We start from the raw sequence: 18,357 nt of genomic DNA on the forward strand, positions 1-18,357 counted from the left end.
TAATGTAAAAAAAGCAGTATGATGTTGTGTTAAAAAATAAATAAATTATGCCCTGCAACTTTGCCCCCTTTGGATTACAAGCAATATCTCATCTCCAAGGCAGTTTCAACTCTCTCTTAAGGAGAACTACACAGTTTGCAATCTGCATTTTCAAAACTTTTTGCATTATCAGAGGCATCAGTTTAATCAGAAACAGAGACACTAAAGAAGAATGAAGGAGTCCATCCCTTTGTGGTTCTCAGGAATGTGTGTTGCACATCTGGACAAACATGGGTCTGCAGAGAATGGAAACATTCATTCCCCAGCTGTGGTTGGGTCCAAACCCTTTTTCTTTCTCTGTCTGATTTACTCCTAATCCTGCATTTGGTGGCTGCAAAACTGCACAAACCTTGCTGAGGCTGACACAACAGGCCCAGGAGTCTTCCTCATGACCCTTGACACCTATTTTCTAAACAAAACCTTCTCCTGGGCTGTGAGCTCCAGCTGAAAGGAGAGATCCTGAAGGAATTGACATTCCTTCAGGAATGTGACATTAACAGAAATGCCAACTGTCCCACAGCATCTTGTTCTCCAGCAGGAGATGAGGGCTGGCACTCCTAAGAGACAGGAAAGGGATGCCTTCCCTGTTTGTTTTTCATACCAAACCCAAGGATGCAGTCACTAAGTTGTTTGCTCATTTTCAAAGTCATGTCCAGGAGAAATAAGATATTTGTCTTGGCTCTAAAAAGTGAGAAGAATCACAGGTATGAGACTGAGAAACTGAGAGCAGAGTTCAGCATCCTGCTAGAAATCCTGGATTTGGAGATCTCATGAAAATTGGGTGCATTTAGAGCTTTTGTTCTGATGCTGTGTGGGAAAACCCCACAGTCCACGGCAGCCAGGAGCACAAGAGGAACTGTCTGAACCATCCCACTGGGAAGGAAACACATTTTCCCCTCTGATTTCACAGTACAGATCCTCTTGGATAGATCAAGGGCCTCCCCTTGGGAGGTGCTGCAGCACCATGAAGGAATCTGAGCTCTAATCTGACAGAAGGACCTAAGGCTCTCCAAAATAGATATTTCACATAGAAAAATCAACATTTGTTATCAAACCCCATCATGAAAGAAATACATAGAAACCACAGGCAGCAGCTTTGGTTTGTTACCTTAAATGTTCTGTTTTACCAGCTCTCCTAAAGCCAGGGCAGCAGCATCTGCTGTTACAGCAACAACAGGAGCCCAGCCCTCATCACCCCAACAATGACAGGAGACTGCAAAAAGCTGAGAGCTGATACAAAATACCGGGCAAGCCCTAAATTAACCCTGCCTTGCCAAGGTCAGTGCTCTGCCTTCAGCCTCAGTGGTGTTGGAGTGCACCTGTGGCAGGAAAAAAGGTCAAGCTCTTTTATATCACCTAAAGGAAAGCATCAATATTTGAGGGTTTGTTTCAGGAGCTGTTGTTTGCATGGCTGAAGTAGAAAAACAGAGGCACAGGGAAGTTCATCACTGTAAATTATTGATCTGCTGCTTTCTACACACTGAAACTGGTAATTAAACAAATGGTAAAAAGATACTTCATCAATTATAAAGGTGCCACTTTAAATTACACTTGCTCCAGGATGAATAAAACACAGAGGTTAAATGCTTTGGGTATTTCATGCCTGCTTCTTGTTCAAAATCCTCACTGCACCAATGATTCTAATTCTCATATCCTGCTGCTCCAGAGCTGTGTGCTCTGTGTTAAGCTTCACAGAGGGAAATTAGAGCTTTTGTTTCACAAGTTTTAGTTCACACAATGTCCAGGAAGCACAGTGCCATGGTCAGGAAAGAGCATTTGGAACAGATATCATTGGGATTCCCTTTCTGCTCAGCAGGGTTGGTTATATGGCCACAAGTCAAAGCCCTGTGGTTACAGCCCTCCCTCAAAAATCAGACAAAAAAAAAAAAAAAAAAAAGAGTTTTGTCTGCTAGCAGCCACTTGTGCAATCTGTGAAGCACTGGGCAGACATTTGACACTGGCCTGATGGTTTTTAGTAGCTATAGACAAGCACACACCCTCCCCAACCTAAAATAACCAGCAAGCTGCTTGTGAAGCAATATGGTGATGACATAAAAGATGCCCTTTTAAGCAGAAATCATGTCACAATCATGATGATGACTCAAATTTGATTTGTGATAAATTTTTATATGAGGGTGCACACCTTGCTGCATCAAGCTTAAGGTTATCTCATTCCACATGTTAAAGATGTGAATGCAAAAGTACACTAGCTCTAATACTGATTTTGAAACAGCAATCAAAGAACAGCTTGGCTATCTTGTTCTGGCATGGGTTCTCTAGAACAATTATTCTATCTTAAATAGATTTCACCCTGGGAAAGCATTTAGTGAAGGCTGAGTTCATCCAGTGATTGAGGTATGGAATATGAATATTCCAGGTTTAAGGCTGCAAATGCAGCAGAAGCAGCTGCCTTAAAGGCACATGCAAAACAACCCTAACAGGTGGACACAGCTGGCATCCCTCATGGAGCAGGGAAACAGCAGCTGCTGCTGGGGCCAGAACAATCCTGGAAGTCAAAGAGCTCATCATGGAGCAGAGGGGCAGGAGTGAAGGTGGGAGCTCAGAGAGGCTGAGGTGGAGAACTATCAGAATGTGGTGTGGAAGCTGGAGGTGATGGAAAGCTGCAGCTTTCAGCTGATGGGAACAGCCCCAGTGGATGATGGAGGTTGGGCTGTAGGATTTTTGTGGAGGAAAGAACATCAGTGCTCGGTAGGGGGACAGGAGAATCAAAGGCTGAGCTGACTCTTCCTACTGCTCCCCAGATAATGAGGCTGAAGCACAAGGAGAGCCAGCTCTGCCACAGGCCTGGTGCCAAGTGCTTTGTGAAGTGCTCCTTGCCTGTTCTGAGGAGAGTTACACAAGGTTAGGCTTTATTCATAAGTGCCTGATGGATCCTGTGTGTGCAGCAGCTCCTACCAGCAGAGCAATGTTTGTGGGAAATGTTAGCAAGAGTGTCTAAGAGAGATAAAGCCTTTGAGCTGCAGATGAAGCTGCCAGCCCTCATTTCCAGCTTGTCAGAGCAAGTCCTCCTTGAAGTCAGCGGGCTGGAATGAAGAGAATCTGGCATTTGTGCTGGATGTATGGCTCAGGCAGGCGGGGCGGAGCTGCCTTTAATCAGACTTTCCACAGGGCAGCGGCAGAGGGAGTGGCCGGGGCACTCAGTGATGGGCGTTATCGCTGCCCATCCACAAATTCCTCCCCTCCGACTTCGGATTTCAGGCCTGACCTCCTTTCCTGCTTCCACCAGCCCTAGAGCTGGAGGGGAAGGGTCACACAGGACTGGAATCTGAGAGCCCTTCACATTCTCAGGATTGCTGGGCTGTGTGAGAGGCAGCACGCACTTGTCTGGTGAGCGGACAAATTCCACAACAGCTGATGGCTCCCAGGAGTGGCTGCATGCAGGTACCTGCAGGGCTGAACCCCCCTATTCCAAAATCCACTTCTCCAAGTGCTAACCCACTCCAGCTCACAGCTGATTGTGAAGCCTCTTCACCCACAGTGCATCAAAAAGGAGCAAAATTCCAAAACATTTTAATCCAGCTGCCTACGACAGCATCAAGAATTCCAGTGCAAACCACTTTGGGTTGTTTTCTACCCTCACAACGAGCCTACAGTCCACTACATCACACAGAGCTCCAATTCCATCTAGAAATAGCCTCCTGAAGTCTCTGTTGCAGGATGACATTCTTAAATTTTGTTTCCTTGTGTGCCACTGCTGGTGGTGACAGCAACAAATTGCAGGAACCTGCACGAATGCCCGGGGTGGGCACAGAGCCACATCCGACCTCTGGCACGGAAGGTTTTGGCAGCAGAATTAATTCCCTGTCCTCTCCCCTGTGTCTCTCATGGCATGCTCAGATACCACAACAGAGTAACCTTGTTCTGCTACCCACCACAAATGCCTTGTCAGAGTCTCACAGGGCTTTCAAACTTTCCTTGGATCTTTACACCCGGTTAAAAGCAGGGCAAAAGTGGGGATCTGTGCATCCTCACCTGGGTAAGGTATTGCCCATCCTCACCCTCGGCTCAGTGGCTCTCCCAAACTCCATCCATGGAAAAAACAATGCTCTGGGAAGGGAAGGGAAGGGAGCAAAATATTCCAGACAGCAGTGCCCAACTGGATCCCTGTGCCTTGGGCTCCTCTCCCTGTGTGACTGTGTTCACAGGGGTTTGAGGATGAGGGAAGAGATGAGGATCTGACTCCATGTTTCAGAAGGCTGATTTATTGTTTTGTGATATATATTATATTAAAACTATACTAAAAGAATAGAAGAAAGGATTTCTTCAGAAGGTTAGCTAAGAATAGGAATGATAGCAAAGGTTTGTGGCTCAGGCTCTCTGTCTGAGCCAGCTGTGATTGGCCATTAATTAGAAACAACCACATGGGCCAATCCCAGATGCACCTGTTGCATTCCACAGCAGCAGATAACCATTGTTTACATTTTGTTCCTGAGGCCTCTCAGCTTCTCAGGAGGAAAAATCCTAAGGAAAGGATTTTTCATAAAGGATGTCTGTGACATCCCTGTTTTGGATGCCAGCCACTCTAAGGATGCTTTGGCAAGAGGCACAACAGACAGCAGCTTTTCCTGGCTCTGTGTCCAAGTGTGTGCAGCCTGGAAGGATTTATCAGTGCCTCTCTGATCTGAATGCACATTACAGGGCACCAGCAGTGCAGGACTCAGGGGCAGGTGCTCCTGCACTGCTCAGGAGCTGGGGCTGTGGGAGCTTGGGAATGCTCATTATGAGCAGTGGAGTGGAGATTGCCTGTTCTGTTTGTAAACCTTGATAAAGCCAACATTTAGAAAGCAACTAATTAGCATTTATGTCCCAAACAGCTGGCCTAGCTCCACATCCACATGCTGGGAGGTTTTGGTGCCAATCAGCCCACACATCAGAGCACAAAAGTGCCCCAGTGTGACTGCAGAACCTTCTAGCAAACAAACTAAACTTCTCACTAGCACTGACTTCAAGGATCCAAACACAGCAGTGTAAGAATAGAACAGCCACCCAAGCCATCATTCCCACATCATTACACTACAGACACTTGTCCAAGGTGAAAAGGGCACAGAAAATGTCCTCTGAGGTGCCACAGGGCAGTCCCAGGCTGCTGGCAGCTGATGTTACTGTGACACAGCCTCTGTCCCAGCTGTACCTGTCCTGACCCTCTCCCCCTCTGGATGGGACTAAGATCCATTCAGCTCTGAGCAGACACTTCAGGGAATTAAACAAACAGAAAATGTTGGTTTTGTCATCACAGCTCTCCCAGCTTTGTTTCAAAGGGTTAATCAAAGGGTCAGATGGATGCAAGGACAAGGCAGGGAGTGGAGAACTACAGTGAAACCAATTAAAATTGGTTCAGTGAAAGGTGGAACAAGATGATCTTTAAGTCACTTCCAACCCAGACCATTCTATGATTCTAAACAGAACTGATATCAAGATAAGCTTATCTTAGATACAAAAGAAAGGGCATTTCATGGAAGTGACATGGATGAAGCTCCAAGACTCCCTGGCTGCTTGCACATCCCCTCCCCTGTGCACACCCTCATGCCTTGAGCACTGGAATCCTGGAGAAGTGACACAAGGACAGAATCACCCCCAGCAGCCCTGGGGACAAGCCCAGGAATGTAACCAGGGGTGCAGCCTGTCAGGAGCAGGGAGCAGCACCATAAATCACCTAACCTGACACATGGGGTCCTGTCCCAGCATTGCTCTGCTACTCCCAAAAATTGCAGAACTGACACTTTTTGGCCTTAGAAATGAGGGCTGATGCTGGTGGGGTTTGGTTGCCAGCACAAGGAAAGGGGCAGCTGACTGCACACACTCATCACTGAGCCATTTATTGACCCAAATGAACCTCCCCATCCCCTATCAATCCAGAAATGTCAATCCAGCCCACACTAAACACTGATTGATTTTCTACTCTAACGAGCACCGTGTCACATTTGTGTTAACTACTCATCAGTTCAGATAAGTGGTTTGCAATTAAGATAATTTGAGACCAGTACAAGTGTGGCCTGAAAAGGAGTTCAGCACAGAGAAACTCACTGCTCAGAACAGACAGCCAGGTACCAAGCTGACAGCTACAGCAGAATTTACCTTTCCAAACAAAAAAAATTTTGTCACAACCTATTTTTTTCCTAGGAAGGCAATAACTGGCTCGTACAAAGATTTCTTCCCAGATGTGAACACTCACCCTGCAGCAACACTGATTTCTGCTTTCCTTCCTCTCAGGTGACACCACAATCCTTTCACAGGTGCTCCCTTATTCTGATGGCAGGCAGGCAGCATTCCAGCAAAACTGCACTCAGGGACAAACAGCCAACTTGACTGAAGCCTCCAGAGAAAAATAAACAGTTACAGGAGAGCAGCTCTGAGTTCCATGGCCCTGAGCCTGGACATAGCTCACATTCTCATCCTACACAGAGCCACTCTGTGGAATTTTCCTCCCAGTGCAAGTGGTTTGGACACCAGCAGCTGCCAGTTCAACACATTCAGGTTACAGTTGGAACTCCCCTGTCCCCACCTAGATCCGGAAGCTTCAGAGCAGACACTTGGCAACCACCCAGGTTTCAGTTTGAAGAGACACAGAGATCAAACAGCCTCCTGCACAACACAAGGGTTTTTTTGCATAGAGAACACCACATCTCTTGCAACATTTCCTCTTCACATGGAGCCCTCATGATCAGTGTGCCAGAGCAGCAGGGAAGTCCTCAGTCCCTCCCAGCACTCACTACCTGCCAGCACCAGCCATGCCCTGCTTTTCTCTCCAGGAAGTGCAGCTCATCTCTCTTTTTACTCTCCTTTCCTTTCTGCTTCTTCCTTGTATCAAGCCACAAATACCTCAAATCAGTTTAGTTTATATTTTAATCAAATAATGTCTGAAAGCTTTACCCTAATATGTAAATGGCTCATAACCATCAGCCCTTGTATTCTTTAATTATATCAGGCAAAGTAAAAAGACATTCTGCTGCTTCATTATGTTGTTTTTCTTAAAAGTTCTAAGAGACTTAAACACACCTGGTTTGGAAATACCTTTTGAATAAATTATCCCAAATTCCTCCTAGCTGTCTCAAATCCCTGCAAAAGCAGCCATGAGAGTGCTGTTTCTTCTGTGGGTTTAGGGGACACCTCTTTGGTGATCTTAAAGGACAATATTTTAAGGTATTGAACAGACAGGCAGCACTACAGCTCACCTGTACTATTTTTACAATCAAGACTCAAACAATTTACAGACCTGTTTTCTGCTGGAAACCAAATTTTTAAGTGCTGAAACTAAGCTGCAACTGAAGCAATACAAGAGCCAGGACAACGGGCATTTGTCCCCAAGTTATTCCATGAAGCTGAGCTTTAACTTCCTTCAGCTGAAGAGTCTGAGAGTCCCCTTCTTCAGGAGGATGTGGAGGCCAACAGAGCAAAATGAGATTGATCAGAACTCTGATATGGGTTCATTTTGGCCTCACTATCTTTTCTGCCGCCCACACATCTTTATCTTCATCTAACTTTTCAAGCCTCCAGTTTTTGGCCTCTACTTTCCTTGCTGACCTCCCACTCCTTTTCAGTTTCTGCTTTTTCTGTTGGTCTCCCACCCTCTCTCAGCCTCCACTTTTCCTTCTGGGTTTTCAGCCTCTGGTTTTCTCTCAGACCAGCACAGAATATTCAAACCCCCTCAAGGTTATGAATTTGTAAATTCTCTTTCCAAACAACCAAGTTCCACCTTGATATGTCCATCCACACTTTTTCTACGCTCTAGCTGACCAGAAATAATCCATGTCCATCCTGACACCTTGCACCTTGGGTTTATGTCCAAGGAAACCTGGTGGTTCTCTCAGTAATTCCAAGCCTGCTAGGATTATCACAGCACTGTACAGTTGTTTCAATGGATTTATAAAGTAAAACATGAGAATTTCTGGGATGGTAAAAGCTGATGTTCTAAGCTTTGCTGATAGCTCCATAAATTGCTGTTCCCAGGTCCTACCCATCAGATTCCTGGACAGATGATCAGCAAAATTAAATATAATCTGCATTCCCACAGAGTGCTATGGTTGGGCACACACAAAAACACACTCTGTACTTTTCTGCAGAACTTGCTTTTGATCCTCTCCCTCACTTATAAGAGCAAACAAATCCATGCACAAACAAAATGAGGATTTTGCAAGTCACATATTTTGTATTCACCTTCTTTATGAGACAAAGGTTTTCCTTTCTGTTTTCCAACAAAATTGTGTCCAAAAAAACTTGTAATTTCGGGAAAAATAAAAAATAAACTTTTTGAATACAGTATTTAAAATGAAGCACTTGGTTTACTTGAGAAATGTGATGGGTGCTCTGCTGGTTGTTTATTCAGAACCCCAAAACCAAAGTCAAACCCTGACTTGTTGTTAAAACCTTTTCAGGTGTAATGGGTGGGGAGGGAAGTTTCCTGTACCATCTGTGAGAAATCCCATGCTAACACAGAGGAGCAGATCATGAGTCAGGAAAAGGCAGAAAAGCTCTCAACTGAACCCCAGTGTTCACTCAAAGGAGGCAAAAGAAACATCTGCTTTTCTGTCTGAGTTCCAGTTCTGTCAGAGAGAGAATTCCTGCCTTCCTGGTGCAAAGGTGTGGCTTTCCCTCCCAAGAAGAACAAGAGGCAATTTCAAACAGACTCCAAAAGTCCTAAGAGTGGAGGACAACCTGTTATTTAAAATAACAAGGTGTGTGGACACAGAACAAGGCTTCCTGGTCTCTAATTTGGAGATTCAATAAAACTCTAGAGAAGCCCAACACTAATTTGTGCAATAATCTTCCCACCACACCATTGGACTCACCAGCTTTTACTGCAGATCAAAACCTGAGCTGCAGCAGCAGCATTTGTAATGCAGTGCTGTGTGATGTTGCAAACATGCACCAGGTTTTGTTTTTTTCCAAAATGTTGGTTATAGTGTGCAGCCTTGTAAAGGACAGGACTGCATATTTTAGTTATTAAACTTCACAAACAAGTCTGGCTGTTGAAAGTCATTTCCCTGAGTAAACAATGACTCAGTGTGGGCTGTATAATGTACAAGTTATTAGTTACTGTTAGTGAGTTTAAAAAAACTCAACTCTATACAAAGGCCTGCTTCAGAATGGAAAATAGTTTTCCTCCTACTTCCATAGTCCCAGTTATATTGTTTCAGTGGAATTTAATTTTCTAAAAAGCTAAACAGATCACTATCTCTTCATTATATAATTGGACATTGACTTAACTGGACCCTTCAGCCATGAACAATACGTGCAGTGTGAATGCTGAGTTTACCTTTTTTTCTGTTCTCAGTTTGTCATTATAATGCTGAAATCAAGCTGATTCTTTCCTGGATAGGAATAGCCCATCTAGCCCAGGCATCAGGTGACAATGAAAAACAGACATAAAGACAGCCATAAAATATTGAGGATATGGTAATGGAGAAAAATGCAATTGCAAGCTCAATAAAATCCTCTGACAAACACTGCTCCCTAGTTGAATTACAGCTCCTTCCATAATCCCCCTCTTCATTAGCAAAATGGCCAAACACACCTGGTGATTGTCAGCTGGCAGAAGGCACCAGGACCACTCTGCCTAATGAAACTCAGCTGCTGAGGCACCAAGGAGGTTTCCCTGCAGCCTCCAAGCCCCTGCAAAGGCTGCTTTCCTGTTCCAGTGTGCCCTGTCCCAGGGTAGGAGCACATCCCTGTGTTAGCTTTTGGAAGGGGGAAATCTCTGGTCAGACTAAAAGGAAATAAGGAGTCAGATCACAGAAAATCCTGAGCTGGAGGGACCCGCAAGGATCATCTATTCCAACTCCTGGCCCTGCACAGAGACCCAAACAATCCCACCCTGAGCATCCTTGGGAGTGCTGTCCAAACCCTCCTGGAGCTCTGGCAGCCTCGGGGCTGTGCCCATTCCCTGGGGAGCCTGGGCAGTGCCCAGCACCCTCTGGGGAAGAACTTTTCCCTAAAATCCAACCCAAACCTGCCCTGGCAGAGCTCCAGCTCTGTTCCCTCCTCCTGTCACAGGGCAGAGGTTGGTGCTGCCCCTCACGAGGAAGCTGCAGCCCCCAGTGAGGTCTGACCTCACTCTCCTCTTCTCCAGGCTGAACAAACCAAGTGACCTCAGCTGTTCTTTACAGGACTTCCCCTCCAGACCTTTCATCATCTTTACAGCAAAGTCTGTGGTGAAATTTTACTAGAAAAGTGCCTTCAAAAGAAATCACCAAAATAAATGTCAAGGCACAACAGCTCTAGCTTGCAGAGCCCAGCCTGCAGGCTGAGTGCCATCACAGCTGTGTCACAGAGCACTTTTTAGTCATTCATGGACTCTCCATTTCCTGGCAAATATCACAACACATTTTGACACGACATTCTTCAGCACCAACAATGACACTGCCCATTCAGTGACAGAGCTTTCAGTGGCTGCAGCCTGCTGTACCTCCCATCCCTGGGATCCCACTGCCCACAGGGCAAACACTCCAAAGGTGCTGCCCAAATGGCAAATTCTACATCCAGTTATTATCAGCTGCTGAACAGAATCACAGGAAGGGTGGTGGCCAGGCTGGCCCAAGGTCACTGTGCTGGTTAAAGGGCTGAGAGTGTCCCAGGAAAGCTGGACACTGGCACCTGACCAAATGCTTTCCTAAAGAAAAAAGCTGCCAGGGAGAGCTATCCATGCATGCATGAATGCCACAGGGTTTTAAATACTAACCTTTACTGCCTTCAGTACAGGAATTTAATACAGAACAGACTACACTGGAGATATATAGCAACAGAAAAGGTACTGGCCCTGCTGCTCCTTGCTGTATTTAAATGTTAAAATATTTAAATAAGGCAGGGCAGGGCTGTAAGGAACACTTCCACCCCCACAGAACATGACTCAGTTACAACAAATTACTTGAGATTTGTCCACTCCAAACTTCTGCCATAATAAGCTTTGTTAGCCTTTCACATTGACTTGTGCTGCCTGCTTACATCTTTATTAATGTTTTCTGGAAAGAGCTGGCCACCCACCCCACCAATACATCAACAAGAAATATGCAGAGGAGGGCACAAAACACAAAGCAGGATATTTTCCAGCAGAAAGATCCCTGAATCCAGGCACAGAGAGGCACAGCACAAGTGGCTCCCTCCAGGCAGAAAAAGAACCGTGCTGCAATCTCAGAGGAAGACGAGGCATGCAAACCTCACCCACCAGAGCTGACAGCAAGGCTGGATGGATGGCTTCTGGAGAAGCCAGGGATAGCAATCCTAGGCAGAGCCAACCACATCACTCAGGAGCTGGCTGCACAGCAGCAAAGCAGTGTTTAACACAGGAAAAGCCCTGACAGGAGACACACACATGCCATAATTGCAATCACTTCATGCCAGCACAAAGGGCACACCTGAGCCCAGCCCTCCCTGCCTCTGTGCAGATGTTGCTGCGCTCACACTGAGATCTGGGCTGGGGAACTGCTCCTCACAAATCCCCTCTTTGTTTGTTTGGCTGCTCAGTTCTGATTTGGATCAGTTCTCAGCAGTTAACCACCTCTGGCTGCCACTGCCAGAGGTAACCCAAAGCACAACACAGATGGTTTTCCCCAGCACACAAATCAGCCTTTCTGAATGGCTCTTCAGCCTGTGTGAAAGCACAAGTGATTGAGTTACACCTCTCACAAATGGCAGTGGCACACACCAGCCCTGGGGAAATCTCTACTTTGAGTTCTCTCCACTCATTTTCTGCAGCACCTGTAACACTCCAGCTTCTCCCAAACACACTCCTGTCCTCCAGAAGGCACAGCTGGTTATCTGAGAGCAGTGCTCACTCATCAGCCCTTTGAACTGGGGGGCAAAGTGCTGCAGCCAGTGCTCCTCAATATTTTCCATGCTGGAAGCATTCACAGCTGCCAGGAAAGGGCCAGGGGAAGGGGCACTGGGAGCTGGGTTTAGGCACTGCCCTGGGACTGTGGCAGCTGCTGCAGTTTGTTTTTCCTGCATTTGGAGCAGACTGTTCCTTTGGACAGGGGGAGAGGAATTTGTCCTGTTCCTAGAAAGCATGTGGTTCCTAATGCAGTAATGAGCAACATGACACTACAAACAGAAAAATCCAAAATATCTGAACAAGACTAAGACTATCTTTGCATATATCTGAACAAGACTAAGACTCTCTTAGCTTTGCATAAAGGCATTCATAGAGTTTGAGCTTATTCATAAAAAGAAACACTATATTTAATGTTATAAAGCATTCTTAGCCCCCAGTTTTTTACTGGCCTTCCTCCAGTGGGGTTAGATCAAATAAAAAAATTAAAATGGCTTGGCTCATTTTGTCAGGATCTATGCAAGTTCTCTTACAGTTGTTATAAATCCTGAAGATGTACTGTAAATCACAAGTTTCTTCACTATTAATTATGCAGGAGAGAACAGAAATTACACACTCTGCATACTGACTCACGTGGGATCTCTCAGTCCTTAGTGTGTTATGATTCACACTTTTTTTTTTTTCTCTTTAAAAATAAATCTATCCTTTATACCATGATAAATTAGAACATGTGTTCAGTGTAGCACTCCATTGGTCCCTGCCAGGCAGAACACAAAATTCATATTTACACAGCCCCTCCCTAGAACACAGGATTATATCCACTATCAAAACTAAAACCCCTGAAGTGTTATGACAGTGGTTGCCATATCAGGACCTACTGTGAAAATTAAGAACTCATCAGTCCCATAAGCCTTAGGCAGTTTCTAAAAGTTTTGAAAAGGTGCTGACAACTGGCAATTGTCTATTGCTCCAAAAGGGGATGAAAGAAAAATGCCTTTCTTTCCAAGCACTCTAAGATGTGGTTCTGTTTTCATGGCTTGTCCCACCAACCAAGCAAATTTTCTCATTTGTCACTTTAAAAAACTAAGCAGCTGCCATCCACAAGTAGTTCTGGAGGAGCCTTCCCCCCCCAGCAACTGTCAGAGAGAGATTAAATACCAGAATAATCTCTGTATTGTATCTCAGAAGCACTTTTCCTCTGCAATCCTCCCAACGACAAGAATGCAGCTCAAGCGAGCTTACTTGGAAAATTCAAGTTACTAGAATGAGTTGCTCATTCAGGCAGAGTCAGATTCCTCCCATGAGTCACTGTCACTTAAAACAATTAACTCCAGGTACATTAGAACTGGGGAAAACCGGCATGGAAAGCAGCACTAGAGATGGGGACCCTGAGCCACAGTGGGGACGCAGACCTGTGGTCTAAATTGAGAAGTTCAGGAGTTTGACCATCTCCACCTGTGACAGAGGGCTAAATAGAGAGGGCACTTCCCCATGAAGTGCTTTGAGGCACCTGTGCAAGCACTGGCAAAGAAGGAAGAATTCCTTCAATGCGAACAGTCAGCGCTGTGCCCAGCAGGGCGGATCACACCCAGGAGCTGTAACGCAAGTTCGGGATGTACGGGAAGCCTGTCTTGACAAGGGCAAGCCGAGCCGCCCGGAGCCCCGGCCGTGTCACGGCCACGTCTGAGCCCCGCCCTGCCCTGCCCGGCCCCGGCTCCGCTGGGGCTCGGCCCGTGCCGGGCAGGGATGCGCGCACGGAAGCGTTACCGGAGTGCACCGGGACCCGGGCGGCGAGAGACTGCTGCGGGCAGCCGGCGCCGCGCCGTGCCGCCAGCGGGATGCCGGCTGCTCTACCCCGGTCATTCGCTCCTTCCGCGCAGAACGCCCCGAGTTTCCGGGAAGGTTCGGCGGCTGCGGGGAACGGCCGAGCCGCGGCTGCCCCCGCGCCGCCCCGCGCGCCCCGCGGCCACCATGTGCCCGAGCGCCGCTACCGCCGGTACCGCCGGGCGGGACGGACACACCGCGCACACCGACAGACGGACAGAGCGCCCGCTCGGCCCCCCCGGCCCCGCTCACCTGCGCTCGGTGGTGCCCCGGGACGCGCGGCTCGGGGCCCTGCGGCGGCTCCGGGAGCGCCTCGGCGCCGACTGCCCGCGGGAGCCCGCGGCGCGCCGCTAGTGAGCATGTCCGAGCGCCGGGCATGCGGGCTGGGCTGGGGCCCCCGCTCCGCCCTCACCTGCACCGGCCCCGAGCTCCGCCGCCGCCCCGCCTCGCCCCCCGGGCCGCCCCGCCATCCTCACGGTGTCCGCGGCAGCAGCAGCATCCTGCGGGGCAGCTTGTGCAGAGAGCTGCTGTTAGCTCCGAGGGCAGACGCACCTGTCTGCTGCAGACGGACAGATAAACCTGGAACGCTGTCGGTAATTCTACCGGCTGTGAGAGACATCGGGAGTGCTGGGAAGGACGCAGGTGGAGTTCATCGCACCCAGCTCGGGTAACCATCGGCTGTGAGCAGCGCATTGGTTCATCCCACACAGGTGTGAAATACCCCAGGCGGTCTCGTCAGGATCTACAGGAAATTCTACGCACTGAACTCCAACAGCCTGAACCACTCTGACTTAAAGAGTAAAAAGCTCTGCTCTTGCCACTCCTGCAGCAAAGTATCTTAATGTTTCTCTAAAACCACCCCTATCTGGCCATTCATGTAACACCAACCCTGATTGACACACAAAGTAGCAAGTTATTATTTCATGGAATGTTAATAAGTGTTTAAAACTTTTTAGGAAGTTGAACGGATACCTTTTCTCTCTTTGATGTCTTCCCCAGGACCCCGGCACACGCTAAGGTTTAAAAGGAACATTCACCCTTAAGAACAACATTTCAGTCCTGCCAGTGTTCCCTAATAACACTACAAATGAGTCAGTAACACTCCTGCAAACCAAAGAACACCGGAATTGTCACAGTCTCCTCTCCCAGCAAGGCAGAGGGAGCTCTAGGTTTTTTCTGAAGTAAAATGACTCTACCTGCCGATTGTGTAACCACACAGTAAATGTCTCAGCTCATTTTCAGATTGAGTTTCAGATTAGTCACTAGAAAGACAATGCTAGGAAACAGCAGCAACGTGCACAGATGTGCACTTCAGTACAAGATGGCTCTGCCAGGTCTGAAGATCTGTTAAACAGGTTTTAAATAACTATGACAGAGTGAAATTCAGTTGCACTTAGATACTTCCAAACATTTTAAATTTTACATAGTTCCTTTTCTTTGACTCCTTTAATTAAAAATTATACAAATGCAGACAGAAAATATTCTGAAGCAAAACACGCGGAACAGCCATTAATTCCAAGAAAACTGAAATTATTCTTAGAGAAGTACCATCCTTCTCAACTGTTTGTGTCAAACCAGAAAAGATCAGCTCATGGATTTCCATTTGCTTACATACAAACCCTGAAAACAAGTCAATAAAGTTAACAGAATATTCAGTTCCTTAGATATTTATAAGTTTGTTAATATGTGCCTGTACCACTGAATTTTCCATATGTGAACCTTACTATAACATTCAGGGCATGAATCCCATGACAGCACAACCAACATAAGAGGAACAAAACAACTATTTCAAAGCTGTTCCCTTCCTCTGCTGTCTGAAAGTGCTCCCAGAATTCTGACAGAATTCATACAGCCAGGCCAAACACCAGCTTTGGTTCACTGCAGTATCTTTACAGAAAATAAATCTTAATGTTTTTCCAAACTCCCACTCACTTCACTGCTACTAATTCCATCCCCGACAGGAAAAACTGTTCACAACACAGCTCCAGTCCCTCCAATGACCAAGCAGCCTTGCAAACCCTTCCATTCTTACCCTGGGGTTGCTCAGTTCAGATCTAGGTTGGTCATTGTGGAAGCAGCAGTACCAGAAGGGAACAGGGAACAATAAAAGCCAGGCTTACAGTGCCGCGCTGTGCCTTGCGCCCGACCACGCGGATGATTTCTCCTGTAGGGACACGTTCAACCTGCAGCTCCATTTTCCCAAGGAAAGCCAGTAAATCCCTCTATTCTTTATGGATGGTTCTGGTTTCAGTGTGCAGCAGCAGCAGCAGCCAACCTTGACTAAGTGCAGCCTTTGGTTCAGAGCCCTGTTGTGAGAGGAAAAGATGAACCTCTGTATTTATACCAAGTGTTAGGTGTGAGCTGAAACAATGAAGTTCAAGATTGGTTCCCACTCATTCCAACGTGCCACGACAGTTCCAAGAAGCCTAAATTTATGTTTGTGTTTATTGCCTCCAGCTTTGTTGCTGTTCCATTTCTGTCCCAGCAGGCTCAGAAAAGTCAGGTCGCTGCGGATGCTGTTCCAGAGGTGTTGGCACGAAACAATCCCATGGTGGACTTCAAAAATCTACCAAGAGATTTTGTGCAGAAAAAAATCCTTCATCTTTGCCTCCAAGAGCAAGCAATAAAAAACCCTGACTGCTCCCATGGTAAGTACAGGAAGTTCTGCAAACTGCTGCAGAATGGAATCATTATTAATTGAGTCCTTGAGTAGCTAACTAATCATGGCAAAGGAAATTAATTGGCACGTTACTGCATGAAAATTCCTACAAATAGCAGAAAAATAATCTGGTGAATGCTGGTTTAAGTCCAATTACAGAACTTTACAAAGATCATGCCATCCATTAATGGAGTGGCCAGACCTATCACTCTCCAAAAAAAAGATATCACATATCCTGCCTGTGACTGTGGGGGAAAAAAACAGTTTAAATTTCAGGTATTTTAATATTTGCTCAGGAGATAATTCCTTCTATCTTCTTGGAAGAGCCAAACTTGAATTTTCATCTCTACTACAAACCAACTGGAGTTGATAATGCTTGCCAAGAAAGCATTAACAAGATTAATTAACAAGATTACCAAGCACTGGCCACTCCAGAGCAAATACAGGTAACACAGTTCTGTTCAGCAACTGCAAAGAAAAGTTCTGTGTTTTGTATCTGGAATTATTCTTATGCTTCCTTAGTTGCTATACACAAGATTGTTCCAGTCCAACAATTGTTTCCTTGAGCACTTACTTCCCAATACAGAGTTCTACTAAAAAATAAATAGATTTTATCACATTTTCCAACCCAACACTGTCACTTCCCCAAACAAACCCACCCTATTCTCAGTAATGAGGAGCAATACCCAGCCTGATTTACCTCCCCTTTCTATGGACAGAAATCACAACAGTCAGAACACCAAAGCTGTGTTAGTGGAATGGCTCCTGTGATGCAGATACCAGAATTATGTGCAGAAAAGCCTTCTGAAAATGGGCTACAAGTGAGTGGTAAGAGAAAAAAAAAGGTAAAAAAAGCAGAAAGAAGCTGCAGGAAAAAATGTAAAAGAACACAGAGGAGCAGAGTGTGGTCTGTGATGAGCCCGAGCTGTAAAACCACAGTACAGTGCAATTAGAACTTGACAAGTGATGCTGAAGCATTCCCTACCAGAGCTGATGTCTGCACTTGAGCACTGCCAGTTTCAAAGCACAGTTAGCAGGGTAAAACATTTTCTATCCTATTTTTCATCCTTTTGTGTTGCCTACATTCATATTTTCTGTATTCTTCCTGCACCTCTGCATTTCCTGCTGACAGTTTGCATCCCCAGATCTCACACTTCAGCGTCTGACTCCAGTGACTCTCCCAAGCTGTGCTCAGCTGTTCCCACACAGATTTCTCTTGCTGCTGTCTAGGCTGCACAAAGTTCTCCTCAATTGCAGACACCCTGTAAGTGGAAATGACAGTTCCACTGTAATGGAGGGAGGTGGGATGCACAAACACAGATCCATGATGTTCCTCAAACTGAAGCAATTAAACAAGTTCAGGGCAGTTCAATTCCTGAGCAGATCATTTTCCAGAGTAAGTGTATATTAAATAGAAATTGCTTCGTGTCAATCACGTGCAAGCAGCAATTCCTAAATCCAGGGGCAGAAAGGGCCACAGGAAGTTTCCTGTTAGCAACACAGACCTCTTAAAAAAGGTATCACTTCCTCTCTCAAGGAAAACCTAACTCCAGCTTTGTCCAACTGGCCTTTCCACTGCAGTATATTAATTGAGACAAGTTCATCTGAGTGTCACTCAGTGTCCAAGAGCAGAGAAGGAAGCAGTGGTAGTAGAAACAATGGTTTTTATCAGAACGTATTTTTAGGGTCTCACAAACACGCAAGACATCTTAGAAATATTTCCTGTTTACACAGAGCTGTACTATCTGTGTGCAATGATACACTGCACATCCTGAGCTTAGCCAGCAATCAGAAATATATGGGAGTTCAATGAGGCTAGACTGGACAACATTCCTTGGATATATAGCTCCCATCTGAAAATTATTTCTTCAACAGCAGGAAGTTAGGAAAAGTTATCCTTAGATGGAACCCGAGTGCAAATTTATATTAAAATATAGAGAATTTAAAATATGATGCATAACTTAGTAGATATTTCAGAAAGGCAAAAGAGATATCTCAAATCACACCATGAAAATTCACTGAAAAAGTGAAATTAGAAGAACCTGCTCTCAAA

At 46.0% G+C, this 18,357-nt stretch overlaps 1 protein-coding gene across 2 annotated transcripts in view; it reads right to left on the reverse strand.

Moving 5' to 3' along the window:
* Window positions 1–13,919, reverse strand: part of MYO1C (myosin IC) — a 50,127-nt gene extending 36,208 nt beyond the window's left edge. Inside the window, exon 1 of one of the 2 annotated variants that reach the window (XM_063173894.1) lies at window positions 13,898–13,919. The gene's annotated coding sequence lies outside the window, so the exon portion shown is untranslated. Of the gene's footprint in view, window positions 1–6,232; window positions 6,459–13,897 lie in introns of those variants that run through there. The other variant, XM_063173893.1, reaches the window with a different exon arrangement.
* Between the last annotated feature and the right edge of the window lie 4,438 nt (window positions 13,920–18,357).

Source organism: Melospiza melodia, chromosome 21 (assembly GCF_035770615.1).
Source record: "Melospiza melodia melodia isolate bMelMel2 chromosome 21, bMelMel2.pri, whole genome shotgun sequence".
Classification (NCBI taxonomy): domain Eukaryota; kingdom Metazoa; phylum Chordata; class Aves; order Passeriformes; family Passerellidae; genus Melospiza; species Melospiza melodia.